This window comes from Carica papaya, chromosome 7 (genome assembly GCF_054855325.1).
Source record: "Carica papaya isolate Zhongbai chromosome 7, ASM5485532v1, whole genome shotgun sequence".
In the NCBI taxonomy this organism is placed as follows: domain Eukaryota; kingdom Viridiplantae; phylum Streptophyta; class Magnoliopsida; order Brassicales; family Caricaceae; genus Carica; species Carica papaya.
The window spans coordinates 18,747,115-18,770,712 of NC_142315.1; the positions used below are offsets into that span (position 1 = coordinate 18,747,115).

The 23,598-nt window shown below is 34.1% G+C and overlaps 1 non-coding gene across 1 annotated transcript; it reads left to right on the forward strand.

The window, feature by feature from the left end:
- The first annotated feature begins 21,479 nt into the window (after positions 1-21,479).
- LOC148253033 (small nucleolar RNA R71) lies at positions 21,480-21,585 on the forward strand. Its single transcript, XR_015813767.1, has one exon. It is a non-coding gene; the product is annotated as a small nucleolar RNA R71 (small nucleolar RNA).
- The last annotated feature ends 2,013 nt before the right edge of the window (positions 21,586-23,598 follow it).

Sequence of the window (23,598 nt, forward strand, 5' to 3'; positions counted from 1 at the left end):
TATTTAAAAAGAAAAATCAATGTGATTAATATGTCTATAATTGGGTCTACTTAAGGCCATTAATAAGCCCTAATCTTATTTTTAATTGGTTAATTAATTGGAGCCCAAAGGGCCAAGAATGCTTAAAAATATTTTAAGCCCAAAAATTTCAACAAAGTCAAATGTCGTTTTCTGAGTTGTACGGAACAATAGAATTATAAATTGAAATTTGTGTTTAATTTTGACAGCCGCATATCTTGAAAAGTGTAAGATCCTCTTTTCTCCCTACCTCCCCACACATTTTATATTTTTATAATAATATACACTTTAAATAAGAAAATTCCCACAAAAAAGTAAAACCCACCTTTCTTTGATAACTACAAGAAAAAAAAAATTATAATTAATATTAAAATAAGTTCAATTTCGATTGATATTATTAGTACATTAAATATGTAATGATAAATATACTAAAAGCAAAAATAAACAAAAGACATTATAGTAGAATTTTGAAGGGACGCTGACGTGGATACATTAAGAGTGCACGTGCAGTGATCTTAGGATGCCGACAGTCGCTGTTGATTGCTCAGCGTCTCCCCCTCGCTTCTTTGGGACTGTGACAGTCACGTGCCAACCTGCCAGTGTCGCGGTTCCCTCGCCGCTGCCGCGGCCTCTCCTTGCTGCTCATCACGTGACACTTTGCATGCTCATGCACCAGTTATAATGCGTAGGTATGAAGGCACCTGTGTTGGTCTACAAAATTAAATGTATATATTTTTAATTTCAAAAGAATATTTTTTTTAGAGGAATTAAGTAAAAGTTTAATAATTTTTTAAACATTTTTCTACAATAAATTGCATTAATATATATATATATATATATATATATATATATATATAAGAAGAGGCAAAAAAAGGTTACTTGAAAGTCAATACTAGTCTTTACACCCCTAGTTCTCATATATAATTCTTAAAAGAAAAGATTGCAAAAATTTATCTAACTTTTTTTTTTTTTTTTGTAATGTAAAAAATCTCCTTACTTTCTAATAGTAAGAACAGATACATATTTTAAAATTATTATATAATTTCTCCATATTGTCTATTAAGCTATATATTAAATCTAACCGAAACAATAAATTTACTACGTCTTTATAATTTATTTTAATTATAAACAAATAAAAAGGATAAGTAATTTTTTAAATAAATATCCAAATTCTTTACAAGATGTGCCCCACCTCGTTTGGAGTCTTAAAATATAAGGATACATTTTAAAAAGGACAGTATGGTCTATTAAGGAAAAATAACTTATCTTAAAAGCTTGTTCTCCTACTACAATTGTAACACCCAAATTTAATTTTAGTGTAATTTAAAATTAATTTATAAATATAATTTTTTATTTTTAATTTAGTGTAAAAATGAAGAAAATTTGATGGATGATGAAATTGAAAACAATTTTCAGAAAAAAATGTAAAAATTTGAGTTTGGGGGTATTTTTGAAAGAAAAATAAAAAACTAGGGTTCAAAATGCAATTTAAAAAATTTGTGCCACGTAGGATGCCTTATTAGCAGCCCCGACGAACCAGAATGCTCCGTGTGGCAATGAACACTGACACGGTGCTAGCAAGAGGCCACACAGGTGATCCGCATGTCCGCGATCAAACGACCTAGATCAGTTCCCGCACGCACGGATGGCCTGGATGTGTTCCATCCCCAAACGCGATTGGACGGCTAGATTTAAACGCAATCAACAGTCTAGATCTGCTTTCTATTTAAATGCAATCGGACGGTCTAGATTCACTCTCTATTTAATTGCGATTGGACGGTTCAGACCAAATGCGATGGACAACCCAGATCAAAAGGGGATGAGTATAAATAACCCTTTCACACTAAACCCTAACTTTAGCCGCCAGACCCCCCTCGCTGGAGAAGAAGATCCAGCTGCCGGGAAGGAGGCCGCTGCCACCAACCGCCATGTCGAAGCCCTTTCCGAGTGCCAAAAGAGGTAAAAAAATTTTTTTTTGCTCAGAATTCAATTTTAAATACCCCCATGGCCAAATCAGAGCAAAAAGACTGGCGGATTGACCGAAAATCGCGGACAAAGCCCTACGGCACTACCATGGGGAATTTCACAAAATGCCTTCGATGAGGCCCTTCTCGATTCCCGTTTTGTATAATTTTTCTACCATTGTAATCACCGTTTCCTTCTCTACAGGTTGACCAAAGCAAAACACCAAACTACAACATGAGACAGATGAGCCGCCACACTAGAGAGCCTCGCTGATGATGAGTTTTGATTTTTTATGTTTTTTTCGCCAATCGAGGCCCCTTAACGTGTTTTCTCATAGGGATTGATACAAAATCGATCGAATCCGACTGAAAATAGCTGACTCGAGGTGGACCGCCACCGCGGGCGGCAGCGCCATTACTGGAGCACAGCAGACCCGCCACGCAAGAATTTTGAAATTGGCCAAAAATGGGTCCTGAGACTAATTTTGGATTTTTAGGACATTTTTAGGTACTTATAGCGCGTTTTAATCCCCGAAGAAAAATTCAGAAAATCCGGGGACCTCCAGTAGGCGCAGTCAACAGCTTACATTTTTGGGCATCAAATTGAATAAGAATCCCTTACCCTATTCTCTGTTATGGAATTGAAGTCAAATTAACAATAATATAGTATTTTTTATAATTTAAAAAATATCTATAATTAATTACGGGTTACTAATGGAGCCAAGAAAGAAATTATTTCTTGTTGATTTTTTTCAATTTATTTTACAGTTTGAATGCATAAGAATATATGACTTATCGATTTTATGGTTTTGAATGCATGTATTACTGCCTTATGTGACTATTGTGAAATTAGAAAACCGAGATACGATTATATTTCCTAATGCATGTTTGTTTGTTTATGTGATTACAGTTGAATTGGGAAACTGGATATTAAAGGTAAATGAGAGCTGTGTGATTAAGTGAATAGATGAAACGATAGTCTTACTGGATATCCTGGGAGATGGTGGATGGATCAGTACAATCGGGAGCCCTACCGTGAACGTTGTCTCGTACCAGACTGAGTATCGAGACTTGATAATTTGGTGTTCATACCAGACGGGGTAGGGGGACGGCCGTTTCACCCTCATACCGGATGAGATATTGAGATTTAGTAATTTAGTGCTTATACCGGACAAGGTATGGGGACAGCCCGTTAATTGAGAATGTTAAAAGAAATGGTTCACGCATAACGCGTACATCCCTATGAACCCTCATAAATACCAGCAGGTTGATGGAAAGGAGTAGTTGTTGTTTGATTTATGGAATATGGATTTAAAATGTATACATGTTATCGATTGCATATGAAATCATGATAAGTGCTATGTTATTGTCTCTATATGTTGTTTTTATAAATCTCACTACGGTAAGTGGACGGTAAATAGTTTTATTATTAATAAATACATTTATTTAATTAAGTGCTCTATTAGTTATTTTGATTTTCTACAAACTTTCATTTATTTAATTAAGTGCTCCATTAGTTGTAACACCTAAATTTAATTTTAATGTAATTTAAAATTAATTTATAAATATAATTTTTTATTTTTTAATTTTAAATTAGTGAAAAATGAAGAAAATTTGATGGGGGATGAAATTGAAAATAATTTTGGGAAAAATGAGTGAAAATTTGGGTTCTGGGGGTATTTTTGAAAGAAAAATCAGAAACTGGGAGTCAAAGTATAATACAGAAAACTTGTGCCATGTAGGATGCCCGGTCAGCAGTCCTGACGAACTAGAACGCACTGTGTGGTAACGGACACTGACGCAGTGCCACGAAGGAGGCTACGCGGGCGATCCGCGTGCCCGCAATCAAAAGGCCCAAATCCGTTCCCATGCGCACAGACAACCTAGATGCGTTCCCTCCCCAAACGTGATCGAACGGCCAGATTTAAACGCGATCAACAGTCTAGATCTGCTTCATATTTAAACGCGATCGGACGGTCCAGATTAGATCGCGATGGACAGCCTAAATTCACTTCTTATTTAATCGCGATCGGAAGGTCCAAATCAAATGCAATAGATGACCTAGATCAAAAGGGACAAGTATAAATAACCCCTTTCACACAAAATCCTAACCCTAGCCACTAGATCTCCCTCGCCAGAGAAGAAGAGTCATCTGTCAAGAAGGAGGCCGCCGCCACCTGCAGCCGCACCGGGGCCCTTTTCGACTGCCAAAAGAGGTAAAAATTTTCTCTTTTTCTTGGAATTCAACTTAAAACACCCTTATGACCAAATCGGAGCAAAAAGACCAGCGGAGAAGAAGATCCAGTTGCCCGGAAGGAGGCTGCCGCCACTCGCAGCCGCACCGGAGCCATTTCCGACTGCCAAAAGAGGTAAAAAATTTGCCCTTTACTTGGAATTCAATTTAAAACACCCTTATGATCAAATAGGAGTAAAAATACTGGCGGATTGGCCAGAAACTGTGGGTAAAGCCTAGAGGGGCCATTGCGGGAAATTTCACAAAATACCTCCGATGAGGCCCTTTTCAATTTCCGTTCTGCATAATTTTTCTACCATTATGATCATTATTTCCTTCTCTATAGGTTGACTGGAGCAAAACACCCAACCACAACGTGAGCCAGAGGAGCTATCGTACCGGAGAGCCCTGGCACCGGTGAGTTTAAGTTTTTTATATTTTTTCGGCTAATCGAGACCCCTTAACGTATTTTCTCGCAATGATTGATGCAAAATTGGCCGAATCCGGCCAAAAATGGCTGAACACAGCCGACTCGAGGCGAACCTTCGCCGCGGGCGGCAGTGCCATCGTCGGAACTTGGTGGAGCCGCCGTGCCGAAATTCTGGAATTGGCCAAAAATGGGTCTTGAGACTGATTTTAGGTTTGTGGGACATTTTTAGGTACTTATAGTGCGTTTTAATCCCTAAAGAAATATTTAGGGAACCCGGGGACCACCAGTAGGCGCAGTCAACATCTTAGCTTTTCAGACATCAAATTGAGTAAGAATCCCTCACCCTATTCTCTGTTATGGGATCGAAGTCAAATTAACAATAATACGTTATTTTTTACAATTTAAAAAATATTTATAATTTATTACGAGTTACTAATGCAGCTAGAACCGAAAATTATTTCATGTTGATTTTTGTCGATTTATTTTACAGTTTGAATACATAATAATATCTTATTTATCGATTTGCATGTATTGTTGTCTTATGTGACTACTATTAAATTAGGAAACCGAGATATGATTGCATTCCCTGATGCATGTTTGTTTGTTTATGTGATTATGGTTGAATTAGGAAATTCGAGATTAAAAGTAAATGGGAACTGTGTGATTAAGTGAATGGATGAAACGACAGCCTTACTAGATATCCTAGAAAATGGTGGATGGACCGAGTACAATAGGGAGCCTTAACGTGAGCGTTGTCTCATACCGGATGGGGTATCGAGACTTGGTAATTTGGCGCTCATACCGGACGGGGTATGAGGACGGTCGTTTCACCCTCATACTGGACGAGGTACTGAGGTTTAGTAATTTGGCGCTCATATCGGACGGGGTATGGGGACAGCCCGTTAATTGAGAATATTAAAGGAAAGGATTCACGCGTAGCGGGGACATCCCTATGAACCTCCATGAATACTAGCAGGCTTATGGAAAGGGGTAGTTGTTGTTTGATTTATGGAATATGCATTTATAATGTGTACATGTTACCGATTGCATATGAAATTATGATAAGTGCTATGTTATTGTCTATACAGGTTATTTTTATAAATCTCACTGCGATAAATGGATGGTAAATAATTTTATTATTAATAAATACATTTGTTTAATTAAGTGTTCCATTAGTTGTTTTGATTTTCTACCAACCTTCATTTTTGTGTCGGTGAGTAGCGTGATATTTTTACTGGGTTAGTGTAGCTCATTTCTTATTTAACCATTTCAGATCAAGAGAACTAGGATCCGAAGCCCGATCCACAATAGGGTTGCGAGTAGGATGCTAGTTTCATTTATTTTTCGCTTATTTCCTTTTTTTTTTGTATTTCCTTCAAAAGAGTAATTTTCGTAGTAATATTCAGTACTTTAAGTTATTATGTAAGGAATGTAAACTTTAACCATTTATTTCGCTTCCGCGCTTAATTTATAATTTATTTTCTTTGGACATTCTGGAGTCGTTACAACAATCCTAGACTATATTGAACTTTACTACGGGTCTCTTATCGGATTGGGTTAAAGAGCTGTAACTAGGCATGATGACCAATCAAAATGCCTCCTAGTTAGGCAAACTCCTTAGTGTCGTCTTAATGTGAAACTCATTGCTGTAACAAGTAGTTGGTCTGATTATCTGCTATCTAGATAGAATTTAATTTTACTCATTGCTACTACCAGGTCTTTTTCTTACTCTAGCCTTAGGAGAGGAACTGTGGGTTTAGTTTTAGAAGCTTATATGAATTTTGTTATACTTTTGGTTCACTCTACCATACCCCTTCCTCATATTCCATCACTAAAACAAGTATAGTTATCTCCCTTAATAGTAAATTTCTTGAACCGTTTGGGCCTTGGAACAAACTAAATAGTAGCTCCTTAGGTCCTCAATAGGCTTAGGTTGGGTGGCTACTTTACATTAAACTTTTCTAAATTCCTCTTGCGTAATAATACTCAACCTACTATATGTCATAATTATATCCCATGTACACTTCAACTCATCATAGCCAAGTTGTGTGGCAATAAACATCTACCCAATTACATAAACACCTCATCCCCTCTTTTGTCTCCCTTAACCCTTCTTATACCACCTCACCCTTCCATGGTGCATCTTTTTCCATAATCTACCTTACCACACATAAGTTCAGTCCCTACACCTCTATTGAGGACCTATTACAACAAATATATCCTTAAACCCCACCACAATCATCATATCATCCCTTTTCTCTTTTGAGGTTTCTTCTCATTCTCCAAAAAAGTCTTAGTAGGTCCATGCAACACTAACCCCGTAGACCTAAACATCCAGCAACCCAAGCTTTCCTAGGTCCTGCCCATAGATGAGCTTAGTTAAATAATCAACAATGTTTACCTCTCTCCTATTTACCTATATAAATTTTTTCCCTGCCACTTCTCGCACCCATTTTTCCAACCCTCACCCCCGAAAAGACCTTTTAGAGTTCAACCTAGTCTTTTCTTCAAGTCAAAGGGAACTGAGGCTTCATATAGAGGTACTAACACTCATTTTCCTCATGTCTCCTCCCAAACTACTAGCTATAGGACTTTAGTTGTGTGCCAATAACCTCTCTCTTCCCATGAAGGTCTTAGCTACAAATTACCATGACCTTGGCTATGCTTTAACGATCTAACTCATAAAGGCCCCTATTAAATATAACCCAACCCCTTGTATTATACCTCTTTGAAACCAAACTCATTGAAACCTAATGTGAAAGGTTGTGTTCATAACTTCCTCTTACCTAGTTTGTATATACTCAAATAAAAGACTAAAAGATGAATTACGTATGGCTTAGTCACTTACTCTATAATGTCAAATAATCAACACATCTTTATTACAAATTTCTATTAGTTTGTACTACCTTATTAGTTAATATATTTGGTTATGCATTGTGGTGTATAGGTCTCCCTACCTTTCCCAAAAACACATTATAAGAGGAGTTAACAATTATTTCACAAACATATCGGCTCTCATGACTCATAATATGAGACTTTAGTGTGATTCTAGAAGCTATTGAAAAGAGTAATCATAAACAATTTACTACTTCATATTCTTATCATTTTTAGGATTTAATTGATCAACTAAATCTTTTAGACTTAGGACACCAAGGGAATTGATATACCTAGAGTAATAAATGACCTGGTTTGGCTAATATTAGAGCACGATTAGTTAGGGCCTTAGTCAACCCCTCATGGAAATTATTATTCCCTAATTTTTGTGTGTATCATTGCCTTATTACATTCTCATATCACAATCCTATCTTTCTTGATCTCTTTAGTACCTGTCTGGACCCCTAAACCAATGACCTTTAAATTTGAAATGCTTAGTTACAGGACCGTCCATGTCTTACTCTTATTTAATATACCTAGAATACACTTATGCTAAGGTAGAAAAGTTATCAATTTTGTTAGAAATTAAAACTAACTCAAGGACATCTAAAGCAATGGTCTCATAAATATTATTTTAACCTTTACCAAGCCATTACAAGCTGTTATAACCAATTAGATTCCCTTCAACAAAGACCCCCTACTAGTGAAAACTTGTTACTATAATAGAAAACATAACAACGGTTACGACAGAAAACTTAATGATATTAAACGAAAAAAAGAAAGATAGATTAAACCATGAGATAAAAATACTAGGTATTTCCATTTTAGAACCATAATTCATAGAAGGACAAACTTTATACACACCATATATAAACCTTTAGGATAGAAGCTCACAGAGCCCTAGGAAATACAAGTCCACTTTTAAGAGTCCTTTTAAAATTTTAGATTTATTCTAGTCCCAATATATTCCTTAACTTAGTTTGATTATATCTTTCTTCATTTATCACCAAGGAAAATAACACCCTATGTACCATTCCTTAAGAACAGGAAATCCATGTATTAAATTGAACAAGATCCAATAAGGCTTTAGGTTCTAATGGAACCCTTCCTCTTTCTATAAACAACACTAGAGGATCTTAAGATTGGATCTTATTGTCTATGTACAATCATTTTTTCAATTAGGAGACTAATTTAAATAACTCAACCAAAATAACATTATTCTCACTCCTAAAAACCAGAGTCCTAATAAGTAAATCATTATAGACCTATTTCATTATATGATGTTAGTTATTTAAATCATAACCAATATCCTAGTAACCTACCTTACTCCTACTTTGGATAAAATAATCTCTCCATATCAGGCAACGCTCATAAAGACTGGACATATTCAATATAATAGCATTATAACACATGAACTTATCCATTATAGGGATTACTCAAATTCTTTAATCTATTAGCTTCATTGAGAAACTAGTTTAGCTTTTATCTCAATGTTACTCCATGGTCCCTATTAATTTATAACTAATGGTGTTCCTATCTAGGGACATCCAACCCAATAAGATCTATAAAAAGAAGATCTTTTATCTCCTTATCTCTTTATTTTTTGCCTAGATGCTTTACCGTATCTATTAACCTAGATAAAATCCACCCATTAAATTTAGGCCTCCAACTAAACCATGCACCCCAACCTATTACAGTTATGCTCTTTGCAAAATATCTATTACTCTTTGAAGTAGCTATGAAGTTAAATCTTAGGGCCTATTAACTAGTACTATAAACCTTTAATTTTTATTTTGGCCAATCTCTCAATTTGCAAAAATCCTATTTACATCTGATGTAAAACCTTTAAGCCATATAAACATCATGCATACCACACCTGTAAACTTACTCCCCTCCATCCCCAAGTTAAACATTTAGGCTTGTCCATGTTAATTAATCATAAATCAACTACCTTTTCAATTTCTTATCAAGCAATTAAAATGAAAACTAGAGCATTGAAAAAGCTCAATTCTTTGTTATGTGAGTAGAATTATGGCACAAGCAATACTAACAACCCACCTGATGTATATCATGTAAACCTTCTCTTTATAAAACTATTCATAAACACGTGACAAGCATCATAAGAAATTTTTGGTTGGGCAAAAATCATCAAAATATAAAATATTATATGCTTGTAAATTGGTAAATAGTAACCCTCTCAAAGATCCTCCAGGGTCTAAATTTTAGGCATTTACCCATGGCATTTACCCACAGTAAATCTAGTATTACTTGTTAAGTTCACATGAAATATTTTTTACCCTCTCATCTTTAGGATTATTTTTTGTATGTTAAATATCTAAAAGATATTTTTCTTTTTAACTATGCATTCAAACCTTTAGACTCTCTCTATGGAAAAGACCCCTTGATAGTAGAGAAATTTTAGAACTAAGGGTATATAGATCTATTACACGAAGTCATACCACTCATATGGATCCTTAGGTACTCACTCTCCCTACTAAACACTCTTTTATCCCCATAAATTCCTAGTACACTTGCGTCAATTAGTTTATTCTACCCCATGCATCCACTTAAAAAAATATCATTGTTATTTCAACAAATCCCTTTATTAACAACCATTACTTCCTCTCACATCTCCTTATCCTTAGACCCTTCATCTTAAGACAAGTGGAAATGGATGGTTACTTTGACAGTAGACTACACAATTGAATCCACCTATTCTCTAGCCTATTGGTTCACATACTTTAATAAAAAAGAAATCCTCTCCTTCTTTATTCACCATTGGACATTTTTACTGAAATCACATATTCTACCACGATATAAATTCGTATGGTGGTATATTTTATATAATGACATCCCATATATGTCTCTTTTACTGACCAAAATTTTCATACTTCTTACTGTAGGTTCTATATTAACTTCAAGGTAGATACTATGTGCCCTTCACCAAATTGTTGTATTTTATATCCCAATAGGTATATAGCTAGAAAATTTTTCTCATCTCTCTATATTAAAATGGGTCTACTACCTCTTATTTTTGTAACAAAACATAACATGCATACATGAATCAATTTTGAGTATATTTTCCTATATACATTGGTGATGATCGACTTTTTATATCTCTGCTATAGTTAAAGTTTTTATGGCACCAAAAAATACCACCATTCAATCAATGTATGATATTTAAACAAGTAGAATTTTAACTCCAATAATCAATTCTCAAGCACAATACACATAAGAAACACATGCATGCTCAACCCACTCACAAAGGAAATTTACCTACATATCTTTTTTATGTGTTCATCTGCACCAAATCGACTTTTATTTTACCCTCCAGGTACTGAACTCTATGAAGCCAACAATTCTTGTCAAAACTGAGGCTCAACTTTGTCAAGGAGAAATGGAAGTCATCAAGGCATTTTTTGATAAACTAAGAGCCTAAGTTGTACTCAAGTATATATATATATATATATATCTAGAAAGGTATTTATATAATTAATTAAGTTAGGCCATTGACCAGGTTGCTCCCTCTAAGCTTTCATCTTATAATCCATATTTTGGTAACTTGGACCAACTCGAAGTAACTTGGTTTTGTACGAATTAGGGGGAAATTTTTAGCCCGTAACTTGTTACAATGAGCCTTATACTTTTGATCCATAGATCTTATTGGAACTAAAGAAGAGTAAAGATAAGCATAAACTTAGATGAAAAGAAATAGATAGCTGTATTTTTTATCCAACTAATAAGTCCTTAAATAGGCAAATTACGACATAAAAAAATTCTTATCAACTAGGTTTTAAGCTTTCTAACTCATAAGTTTCCATATGCCAACAATAATGTATATTTTTCCTTGACTAAGAATGGGTTGTGGACTATTCAACAGATGATGAGGACTTACATGTGTAGGATAACATTGAGGAACAACAAGTTTACACATCAGGTGTGAAGTATGAAGTGAATACTAAGATGGATCATGGTGAGGAAACACCTACTGATATGAATGTTGGAGTAGGATACAAGGGGGTACTGATATAAGAGGACCCATGGTGTTTGATGAACATCTTGACAAAGGAAAAAGGGTTAAGTAACTTTCTATTCGTTTAAAGGACTATGTGACATATAGCATTCGAGTAAGCCCCTCAACAGGGTCATTATTCCAATAAAATTCCTTAAGTACACCCTATTATATAGCACATTGTGTGAAATGTGATAAATTTTCTATGCAACATCGATTTTTGCTGACAATTGTTACCACAGGGTATGAACCTAGTACTTATGGTAAGGTAGCAAAGGATTGACGTTGGAGAGAGGCGATGAGAAAGAAGATACAAGCTCTTAGGACGATGGAATATGGATAGTAGAAAATTTACCTCCCTAAAAGAAAGTAATCGAGAACAAATGAGTTTATAACATTAAATATAAGCCAAACAAAATCATATAGAGATACAAGATATGCTTAATGATCCTTAGGAACAATCAAGCTAAAGGCATATATTACAATGAGAATTTTGCTCCAACAGTAAAGATGGTCACTATACAAATGTTTATTGCCATTATAGCTACGAGGAATTGGGAATTGCATCATATGGATGTACATAATGCATTTCTGCACGGTGAGTAGGACAAAGAAGTGTATATGAAAATATCACCTGGTTTTGCTTCCCTAATGCCAAGCAGGATATGTGGACTTTAAAATTCATTATATCATTTGTGGTAGACACCTAGGTATTAGTTTACCAAGTTAGTAACAGGGCTAAGAACTTATGGATTTAAGCAGTCATATTTTGATTACTCATTTCTACTTATAGAGATTTATATATTTTACTCAATGTTCTTGTCTATGTTGATAATTTGATTATATTTGAGGATGATGGAATGATTGTGAAAAAAATTTAAAGATTATTTGAGTAGGTGTTTTCATATAAAAAATCTAGAGAAACTGAAATATTTCTTGGAGATTGAAGTAGCACAAAAATTAGAACATATCTTCTTTTGTGAGCATAAGTATGCACTCGACATCATTTTTAAGACTGGCCTATTAGGGGTTAACCTTGCTGACATTCCTCTTGAACAAAATTATAAATTAGTACTTGTTAAGACTACTGACTTACGCGATCTTGAGCAGCATAGATACTTGATAGAGTGATTGATTTACTCGACAATTACTTGACCCGAACTGCTTATTATATCCATATGCTTGCACAAGTCATGTTGTAGCTGAAGGATAAAAATTGGGAAGTAACTTTGAGAATTATTCGATATTTTATAGGAGATCTGGGTCACGGTATCCTCTTGCGTGCTGATTGTGACTTGAAATTGTATGCTTATTATGACTACGATTAAGTAAGTTGTCCTTTAATATGACAATCTTTTACTAGTTATTTTTTTGGACAATTCGCTAATCTCTTAAAAGATAAAGAATTAACAAGCAGTATCTTGGATTTTGTTGAAGCAAAGTATAGGTCCATACTAACCATGACTTATGGATTAAAGTGGTTAAAAGGATTGTCATTTGTTCTTGGTGTAATGCATTCAAGATCTATACCTATATGTTGTGACAGTTAAGCAGGTTTACACATAGTTACTAATCCAGTTTTTCATGAATGAACAAAAGATATTGAAGTTAATTGCCACTTTATATGTGATGAGATACAAAATGGTAATATTCAAAACAAATATGTTCATACTTCTATGCAGTTTGTAGACATCTTTATAAAGGCTTTAGGCAAGGACAATGTGACCTTCTTTTTTGCTACTTGGGCATTTGAAATTCTCATGCTCCAAATTAAAGGGAAGGGTATTGGAGATTTTAGGCATGATCATGATCTTTTTTCCTTGTATAGGTTTGGCAAGCCTTGATTTTAGGCATAAACAAATATTACTTTTATTAGCTGTAAATATTTTTTTCTTAGAAGATACTCATTGTTTAGTTTTGGTAGGTCTAGGAGTTTACCTTATTTAGGAATCTTGGTGTATTTCTTCTATGTATATATTTACAACTCATGAGAATAAAAGGGCATAAAGACTTTAGCTCCAGATTACTTAGATTTTTTCAGTGGTTCATCTATTAGAGGAATTAAATAATTGTGTATTTTTATAATTATTGTAAATAATTTGATTGACAATAAATCCCACAAATTAGGTTGTTGATAGCAAATCTCATAAATTAGTTCATTGAAAATAAATCTTACAAGTTAGATTATTGACAGTAAATATCACAAATTAGGTAATTGATAGAATTAGAATATTTGATTGACTATTAATCTCTCATCTTATATGTGTATATATACCTTACATTTATTCAATAAAAATCAAGCCATTGTTTTTCAATTTCATATGGTATTAGCGCCACCACGCTCCTGACCTATTTTTTCATTTTTTTTCTCTTATAATTCTCCTCACTTTTTTTTAATGATAATGGCTTCCAAAAGTATATATGCATCTTCCATTGCTCATACCATCATTTAAAATACCCAAGACCCAAGTAATTCTATTTACCATCTATATTACAAGCATCACAAAATTGACCACCACCAATTACATCACACAAAGCCTCCAAATTTGAAGTCTATTAGAAAGATATGATCTTTATAGCTTTATCAATGGTTTTCATCCCAATCCCATACCAACCATAATCATTGATGGTAAGACGGCTCCAAATTTGGACTACACAACATGGAAGTACCAGGTTTGTCTTCTCTTTAATGTATTCCTTAGTGTAGTCTCTCTACCCATGCAACCCCTTCTTACCTATAATACCACCTGATGTGGAACCTAGGATTAACAATGTAATAAAAAATCTCGCATATAACTTTAGCATTCAAAAATCTTAAATTCCTAAATAAATCTTGCATACTTACCCCACATTCAACATGTGAATGCAAACTAAGGTAACTGGGAATAAAATTGGAATAAAAAAGATGTCATGAGCTTATCCGATAAGTCCATTCAATGCCTTGGCTCAATAAGATGGTTGAAGCAACTTCACTTGACTGAAAATTCACTTACAGTTAGCAATAGTTAAAAATAAATAATATGAATTTTTATTAATATGAAAATTTGTTAATTCTAACCTAAGAGTGTGGCTTTTATATAGGCATTTACCGATTTAACTTCTAATTGAAATTAAAATATAAGTCTAAATAAGACTCTTAAATTAAATATAACTCAAATTGAATAATAACTAAAGGAAAGTAAAATTAACTAGGATAGGTCTTCTCCTCTCTTGGCTGATTCTTGAATCCAAATTGCCTTAATGATCTTATCTTGTTCTTCACATTAATTAATTGGTATTTTTTGCAGAATTTGAATAGTAGAATAATGAAGCTTATAATTTTAGAGTAGGAATTTTGTGAATGAATTTGGCTAGGAAGGATTTTCTCCTTGGACGAAATTCTCTTGATCTTTATCTCTTCTTTTTTATTTCTTCTTTCAATTTGGTGTAAGACTCTTTTTAGGATGAACTTTATTTGAAAAAAGAAATCAAAGAATAAGGAAAACATGTGAAAAGAGAGGGAAAAGGATTTTCCCTCTCGGTTTAGAACTCTCTCGCACATATGGGATTTTTCCTTGTGCGGGATTGCTTTCCCGCGATTCCTTGTGCTATTGGATTTTTCTTCGACTTCTTCTTGGATTTTTCTTCTTCTTTATCTCCTTCATGTTGTATCTTCAAGTCCTAAAAGGACTCTTGTGCCAACTTTTGCGCGCAGCCCGTGGTCCTGTTCCACACGATCCATGCTGACTGACCGCCCCGACCCACCCGAATTGCCCAAACTTGACTAGCCCGTCACACTTTTAATTAATTAGATTATTTTTAATTTTTAAGGCTTTTAAACCCCACCTTTTAATTCTCCATGTTTTCATTTAATTTCCACATACCTAAATTAATTTCCCCATGTGTTTTACATGGAAGCCACAAGGAATAAAATCTTATTTTATTTTAAATATTATTTTAATGTAAAATTCTATCCTATAATTATTTAATTAATTATCTTGTACTTACATGGGATAGAATAAATATTCTATTAAGTAATTATCCTAAAATTAGATAGAATTTTATTTTAAATATTATTTTATCTATCTATTTAAGAGATTGTAATCATCTAAAATTATCCCGAGAAAGGTTATAAATAGATCTTTGTTCATAGGTTGTAAACACATTCAATTACAATCAATTAGAGATAAATTCTTGAAAGCTTAAGCTTTTCTTCAATTAGCATTTTTGTTAATTTTTAGCTTCTTCAAGTTCTTCGAAACAAGAGTCTTTAGAAATCTTGTGTAGCAAAGGAGCAGGGATCAGTTTATCAGTAAGTCTGTGGCGTTTTTCTTTTTCTTATTTTATTTCTTATAGTCTTTGTTTTTGCATTCTTTTTAGGATTGTAGATTCAATTAGAGTAAGAGATTTCTTACACGGTTAAGTTTCAGTATTGCATACGTTGAGTGGATTATAGGAGTTAATTCGATCTTCTCTATACCCTCATGCGTCATCTGGTATCAAAGCTTAGGCTCCTAAAACCCAAAGTTATCTTTATTACTTTCAGCACTTTTATTCTTAAATTAACATTTAAAATTTTTTATTGTTAATTCGTTTGTATATTACTTGAATCCATTTTATATGTTCGTTTCAAGTAATTTTGTGTTTGCTTTATTATTAAAAAATATACATATATCAAAATACCAAAATATCTCAATTGCACCCCATAAGGCAATTGGCACGTTGTTTGAATCTTGCATAACAAAAGCAGAATAGTCGCCTGATTAGTGATTGGAAATCCTTTGAGAAATAAAGGCAAAACACCTCACCTAACGGGTGCAAGCAAAAAAATTTATTTTCATTTCACATATTATCCATGTTTCATTTCGAATTGCATTTCTATAATCTTGCATCAATAGTGCATAAAGAAACTTAACCGATCGTAGAGCGTATCTGACAAATTGAGGGTAGTATACATCGATAAACCTTCTGATTATATCCACTAGGATTGATCGGATCCTTACGCATCAACCATTCTTGTCAATCTTTTTTATCTATGTTCTTTCTTTTGTTTTTGTTCTAGTTATAAAATTAAGTGACTAATCAATACTAGTTGCTTAACACATGAAAGACACACTGTTCATTTTTTTTTGTGCTTGTTCTTAAATTTCATAGAAATCAGATTCTTTTAGGGTTCCTTGTTATGTCAAAAGGACTAACGTGTAGACCCAATTCTAGTGATTCTAATTTTAGACGCTTAACTCGATTGACGAAGCTGTCAATTGAGAGATCGCGAGGTAAACACGAGTGAAGATAAGGGAGAGATATTGTTTCACTAACTCTTATCTTTGCAGGAACTCCATAATATCTCACAAAAGCGCCAACAACCAACCAGCCAACCACCATTGAAGAAAGGGTCCTAGATATGTTTACCTAGTTAAGTGTCCCAATAGGAAACATGGCTACTTGCATGGGTCACCAGGAACAAGGCAAACACCACAATTGTGCCCAATGCCAAATAGTGCGAGAAGAGATAGGATCTTGTGGCAGCGATGTTGGCCACAGATAGGAAGGCCATTGCAAAGAGGCTGACGGGGACCTCTGTGATTTCAAATTCTAGGTACCAGCCTTTCAAGGGAAGAATAACACCAAAGCCTACCTCGAGTGAAAACGGAAGGTCGATCGCATCTTCAGCTACTGCAACTATACTGAAGAAAAAAAACTCAGGTTGGCCACCCTTGAGTTTACCTACTATGCCTCAGTATGGTGGGATTAGTTAGCCCTTTTCAGAGAACGGGATGGGAACCTGTTAATCACCACATGGAGAGAATTAAGATCCATCACAAGGAAATAATTTGTGCGAGCTCATTTCGATAGAGACAGGAATATGAAATTACAATGTTTGACCCATGGTTCTAAGTTGGTAGAAGAGTACTACAAGAAAATAGAGATAACCACGATTAGGGCCCGAGTCGATGAATGATCGAAAGCCACCATGGCTGGATTTTTGGAGGGCATAAATAAGGATATCACCAATATCCTTGATCTTCAAAACTATGTCGACCTGGACGAAATGGTGCACAAAGCAACCAAGATTTAAAAGCAATTGAAAGGTAAAAGAACCAACTAGGGGTATATCAGCAGTACTCCCTAGGAAAATCAAAGATGGACTTGAAGGGATGAAGGAAAAAAGGTGGACGACAATAAGGGAAAATAACCCATTGACAACCCATCAATTAATCCTAAGGCGTCAGCTACTCGTGAAAGCACTGTTAAATATTTCAAGTGCTTAGGAGTTAGTACATCACAATATCGCAATCAGCGTGCCATGATTATCCGGGATGACAAAGATATCGTCAATGACCACAAAAGTAGTAACAAATAGGAAGATCTGCCTCCAGTGAACACAGGTGTAGAAAATATCACTCAACTATTATAGGGAGATGTGTTTATGGCTCAACAAGCCCTAAACATACAAGTTAAGCTCGAAGGCAAAGATAAAAGGGAAACTATTTTCCACTCCAGATGCCTAGTCAATAACAAGGTCTATAGTGTGATAATTAATGGAGGCAGTTGTGCTAACATTGCTATTACCTTGCTGGTGGATTGGACAGGGTTGATTTGTAAACAACATCCTAACCCCTATAAATTACACTGGTTGGATGATATCAAAGAGATCGATGTCAACCAGCATGTATGTGTTCCATTTTTTATTGGTGAGTACATGGATACAATATTATATGATGTAATTCCCATGCAAGTAGGACACATGTTGCTAGGTAGACTATGCTAATATGATCGAGATGTTGGCCATAATGACGAAAGGAATTAATATTTTATCCAAATGAGTAACCCCACTCATGTTTTAACACCTTTGTCAAGGAGAAACGCTTATGAAGACCAACTAAAAATTAAAAAAGTCATATGATGAGTTTGCTAAAAGACAAGCAGAGCAGGGCCCTAGTTCGGACCCAATCAAAAGTTGCTTCTTCATTAAAGAACAACTTGAGCACCCCACCGGTTGTCTGGTAAATCCTCTGTCATCTTTGATCCTAGATAAAAAATTTATAATCTCTATAGATTTAAAGACGAATTCTCTCAAAAAAGGAGGGAATGATGCGATACCCGCTGAGGACAAACCTAAACTAGTGAAAGGTAAGAAGCGGACTAGTACTGATGGGCTTCCGAGAAGGGAAAGGAAATAATTGCAAAATAATAGTATCTCAAACTACTCTATCTCTGATCAAGTATCAAATAGCCAGACCGAATCCACTAAATATAAATCCTGGTATATGAAGAAACGACACAAAAAGGTGCTAGAAACCTAAAAGATAACGGGTCTCATGGCTAAGAAACGACTTAGCCTGAAAATCCTTGCTTAGGAAGAAAGCCCAAATGTAGTTTGGTTATGGATGCCTGTGGGGTACACGTGTCGCAATGCACATAGAAAATATTTGGCCCCCATGGTTATCAGTGTTCGAAGGTCCCGTGATGAACAATCAAAACGACCTCATACCCTACAGAAAAATTAGAGGCAGGAAAATTCCTCGATTTATGGACATGGAGGTCCACGCGCGAACGAGGCTGCCCACATACATGCCAAGCCTGCAGCCCAACCCACATGCCCCACACACGTGCATGCCCACGCGTGCCCACACAAAATACGCACACAAGTGCATGACAACTCCCACACTCGCGGCCAGCTAAGCCCACGTGCGTAGGCCTGAGGTGTCGAACAACAACTCCCGCCCGAGTTGCCCAAACCCAATCGACCCATCACACTTTTTAGTTAATTAAATTATTTTTAATTTTTATGGCTTTTGAACCCCACCCTTTAATTCCCCGTGTTTTAATTAAATTCCCCCATGCCTAAATTACCCCATGTGTTTTACATGGAAGCAACATGGAATAAAATTTTATCTTATTTTAAATATTATTTTAATATAAAATTCTATTCTTATGATTATTTAATTAATTATCTTCTATTTAGATATATAAAATAAATATTTTATTATGTAATTATCCTAAAATTAAATAGAATTTTATTTAAAATATTATTTTATTAATTTATTCAAGAGATTGTAATTATCTAGAATTATCCCAGAAAATGCTATAAATAGGCCTTTACCCATAGGGATTAAACACATTCAATTACAATCAATTTGAGAAAAATTCTTAAAAGCTTACGTTTTTTTTTTCAATTAGCATTTTTACTACTTTTTACCTTCTTCAAGTTTTTCGAGAAGCAAGAGTGTTCAGAAGTCTTGTTAAACGAAAGAGCAAGGATCAACTTATCGGTAAATATGTGGCATTTTTCCTTTTCTTATTTTATTTTTTCTACTCTTTATTTTTATATTCTTTTTAGGATTGTAGATTCAATTAGAGGGAGGAATTTTCTAGGATATTAAGTTTCGGTATTACATATGTTGAGCAGGTTATAAAAGTTGATTTGATCCTCCCCATACCCTTCTATGTCAAAATGGCTTAAGTGGAGGTAAGGTGGATCTCAATGTTTTGAAATTCCCTTTCAAATATGCATAATTTTTCTCAATTTTTCTTGTCTTGCCTCATCCTCTTCTTACTCATCCTTTTCATTTGATTTGGCTGCTTCCTTAACATTAAGGTCTTTTTCTAGCTTGGTGAGCCTTTTGGACACATCCTCATTAATTATATTAGTATTGAAGAATCCATCATTATCCAAAGAAAATTTTGATGCATGAAAAGTGTTAAAAGTTACTTGTTCATCCCCAACTCGCAATGTTAACTTACCATCCTGCACATCGATTAATGCTCTACCTGTTGCAAGAAAGGGTCTCGTAAGTATAAGTGGAACTTCTCTATCAACTTTCGTGTTCAGAACTATAAAGTCGACATGGAACATGAAGTTCTCCACCTTTACCAGTACATCCTCTACTATTCCCAAAGGGTATCTCACCGATTTATACACCAGTTGCAATGACATTATTATGAGCTTCACCTCGCCAATACTTAAGCTTTTTAAATATAGAATATGACATTAAGTTAATATTAGTACCAAGTATCACAAAGAGCATTTTTTAATTAAGAATTTCCAATATTGCATAATATAGTAAAACTCCATGGATCTTTTACTTTAGGCGGCAGCTTATTCTAAATGATGGCACTGCACTCTTCAGTGAGCCTAATACTCTCATGATCTTTTAAAGTCTTATTCTTTTCTAGAATCTCCTTAAGAAACTTTGCATACTTTGTCATTTGAGTAAGAACATCTACAAAAAGAATATTAATGTGAAGTTTCTTAAATATATCAATAAATTTAAGGAAATTCTTATATTCATTATGCTTTTTGAGGCATTGTGGAAATGGAACGAGTGGCACATAGGGCTTGAGCGCAACTTTTTTTTCTCCTCTTCTTGATCGACACTTGTTAGTTTTATAGCATTAGTTATTGATTCTGACTGCTTTAGTCTTTATTGCAAACTCTATTTGGTTCTTGTAAATGGCTGCGATTATATCTTCAAGTGAGAGCTTTTTTCTTGAGGCTGAAATTCTAGGCGAGGCCTGGTCACATTTTGTTGATTCCTCCATGAAAGATTTGGATGATTTATCATCCCAGGATTATATGTATTAGAGTATGGATTGTTTGGTGGCCTACCCTGCCCAACTACAAAACTTACTTGTTCCACCTCATGTCCTTGAAAAGGGTCTTCAAATAAACCCTGCACATGAGAATTAACAATATTAACACTATTTTGATTAATTTTCTTAAATAAACAATAATTTTTTGCATTAAGAGCAGTTAAAGCATCAATCTTATATACTCCAATGTTTTACTTGGCTTGAAGTCTTTGTGTTGGCCATTGATAGTTGTTCATGGCCATCTCTTCCAGTAGCTCATAAACATCATCTATAGACTTCCCCATTAAAGCATGTTCAGCAGTTGCATCAATTGTGATCCTAGTTTGTTGGCTCAATTCGTTGTAAAAGGTTTGGACCAACAACCACTTAGGCAACCCATGTTGAGGACATCTTCTAATCAACCCTTGAATCACTCCCATGCTTCATACAATGTCTCTCCATCCATTTGATAGAAATTTTTGATATCATTTCTCATCCTTGCCGTCTTGATTGGTGGGAACAATTTAGCCAAAACTTTTTGAGCTAGGTCTTCAAATGTAGTAACTGTACCTACAAGAAGAGAATACAACCAATTCTTAACTTTATCTCTTAAAGAAAAAAGAAAAAGTCTAAGTCTAGTTGCATCACTAGAAACACAATTTTTTAAAAAAGTATCACAAATTTCTAAAAAGTTAAAGAGATTCACATTAGGATCATCATTTGGTAAACACCTAAACTGAATTGAGGTTTGGGTCATTTTGAATGATGACAGGTTTAAGCTCAAAGTTGCTAGCATTGATACTTGGTCAAACTATACTAGATTAAGCTCCTAAAAGTGAAGGAGTAGCAAAGTCCCTAAGTGCTCTCCCGTTATTCTCATTCAAAACATCCCTTGCTCGTCCAATTTCTTAGTGTTCAACCACCTCAACTTTTGTTTGTCTTTCTGTTGCTAAGCGTTCTCTTCTCTCCCGATTCAATTGTCTACAAGTTTTTTCAATATCTAGATTGATAAGAAACAATTATGTGTTATTTGATTGACTCATATATCAACTGAAAACAAAAAAAGAAACAACATAATCTACTCAAAAAATAATAAATAAAAATAAAATAAAATAAAATAAATAAAATAAAAAATAAAAACTAAAAATGTAAGTAAACTAAAAACAAAAAAGATAAAATATATACATATAAATAAATAAAATTAAAAACAATTAAACCTTAAATTAAAAATAAAAAAAATAAACTCTTGATTAATAATAGAACCTTAGTATTGATAGTGATACTAACAATCCCCGATAACGGCGCCAAAAACTTGATGGGCGAATTTGCGAGTGTACGAAATCGTTTAAGTAATAAAGTGATGAATAGAGTATCATCTCATAAGGATTGCGTATCAAGTACTAAAATTGTAGAAATTATACTATTATCTAGAAATCAAAATTTAATTTATGAGAAAATTAAAATAATTAAATCAAAACAAAATAATTAAATTGAGGAAAACTTATCAATGGAGATGCACCAAATTAATTGATTTCACCTGAATCTTGAGTATATTTGCTTTTTAAGTTTACAATTGATTTAATTTAGTCTACAATGGTTGAATTATCCTAATATACTTTCAGTTTCTTTTTTAGTATTCTCTAGGTTTATCAATTAATAATTACTAACTTTTATAGTAATTATTAATTTGATTCCATTTAATCTGTGATACTTCGATTTCTGCACATTAATTTGACTATATTACTCCCATTTAAATCATAATTAACGTTTAATAATATATGTCTACTTAATAGAATTTCACTCATGTTACTCTAAAACCATCAATCACAAATCATGTCGTGAGTTGACCAATTTTCACAACTAAATTAAGTTTAATATTGCTAAATTACAATCAGAAGAAAGTTAAAAATTAAATCACAAATTTACATTTAATTAAAGTTACATCAATTACTCTAATAAGAAAATTTAGCCAGACGTGATAGATTAAGCAACAATAATTATTTTGAGAGAAAAATAATAGTATAATATTCAAAAAATAAATTTCTAACAATTCCAAATACTAGCATTCTAGTTTATAAAAAAAATCTGAAACTTTTATCCTAAAACAATGCAAATTGAAAACAAAAAAATAATTTAAATTACTTGAATAAATTCCTAAGGTTATCCCTCTAGCTCTCTTCGATTGCTTTTGTTTTAGCTTCTTTGTCATCAATCGGTTCACGCCAGTTCTGCCTTCTACCAGATCGCTTCAGGTCGCGCTCCACTTCTGCATTGCTACCCTTTGCTCTACCAATTCTCTCTTCCACCAAACTCTCTCTCTTTCTCTCTTTAGCTCTCATCTCTATCTTCATCTCTGTATATTATTCTTTTTTTTTTGCTCACTAACTGCTTTCCTTTTAATAAGTGGATGCCAGAGAAGAGATCCCCTTTGGCACACCTCTCTCATTCCTTTTTAACTCCCCCTTTTCCTTTTTTTGCTGCTACTTCTCTTTCTTTCTTTTATTTGTTTTCC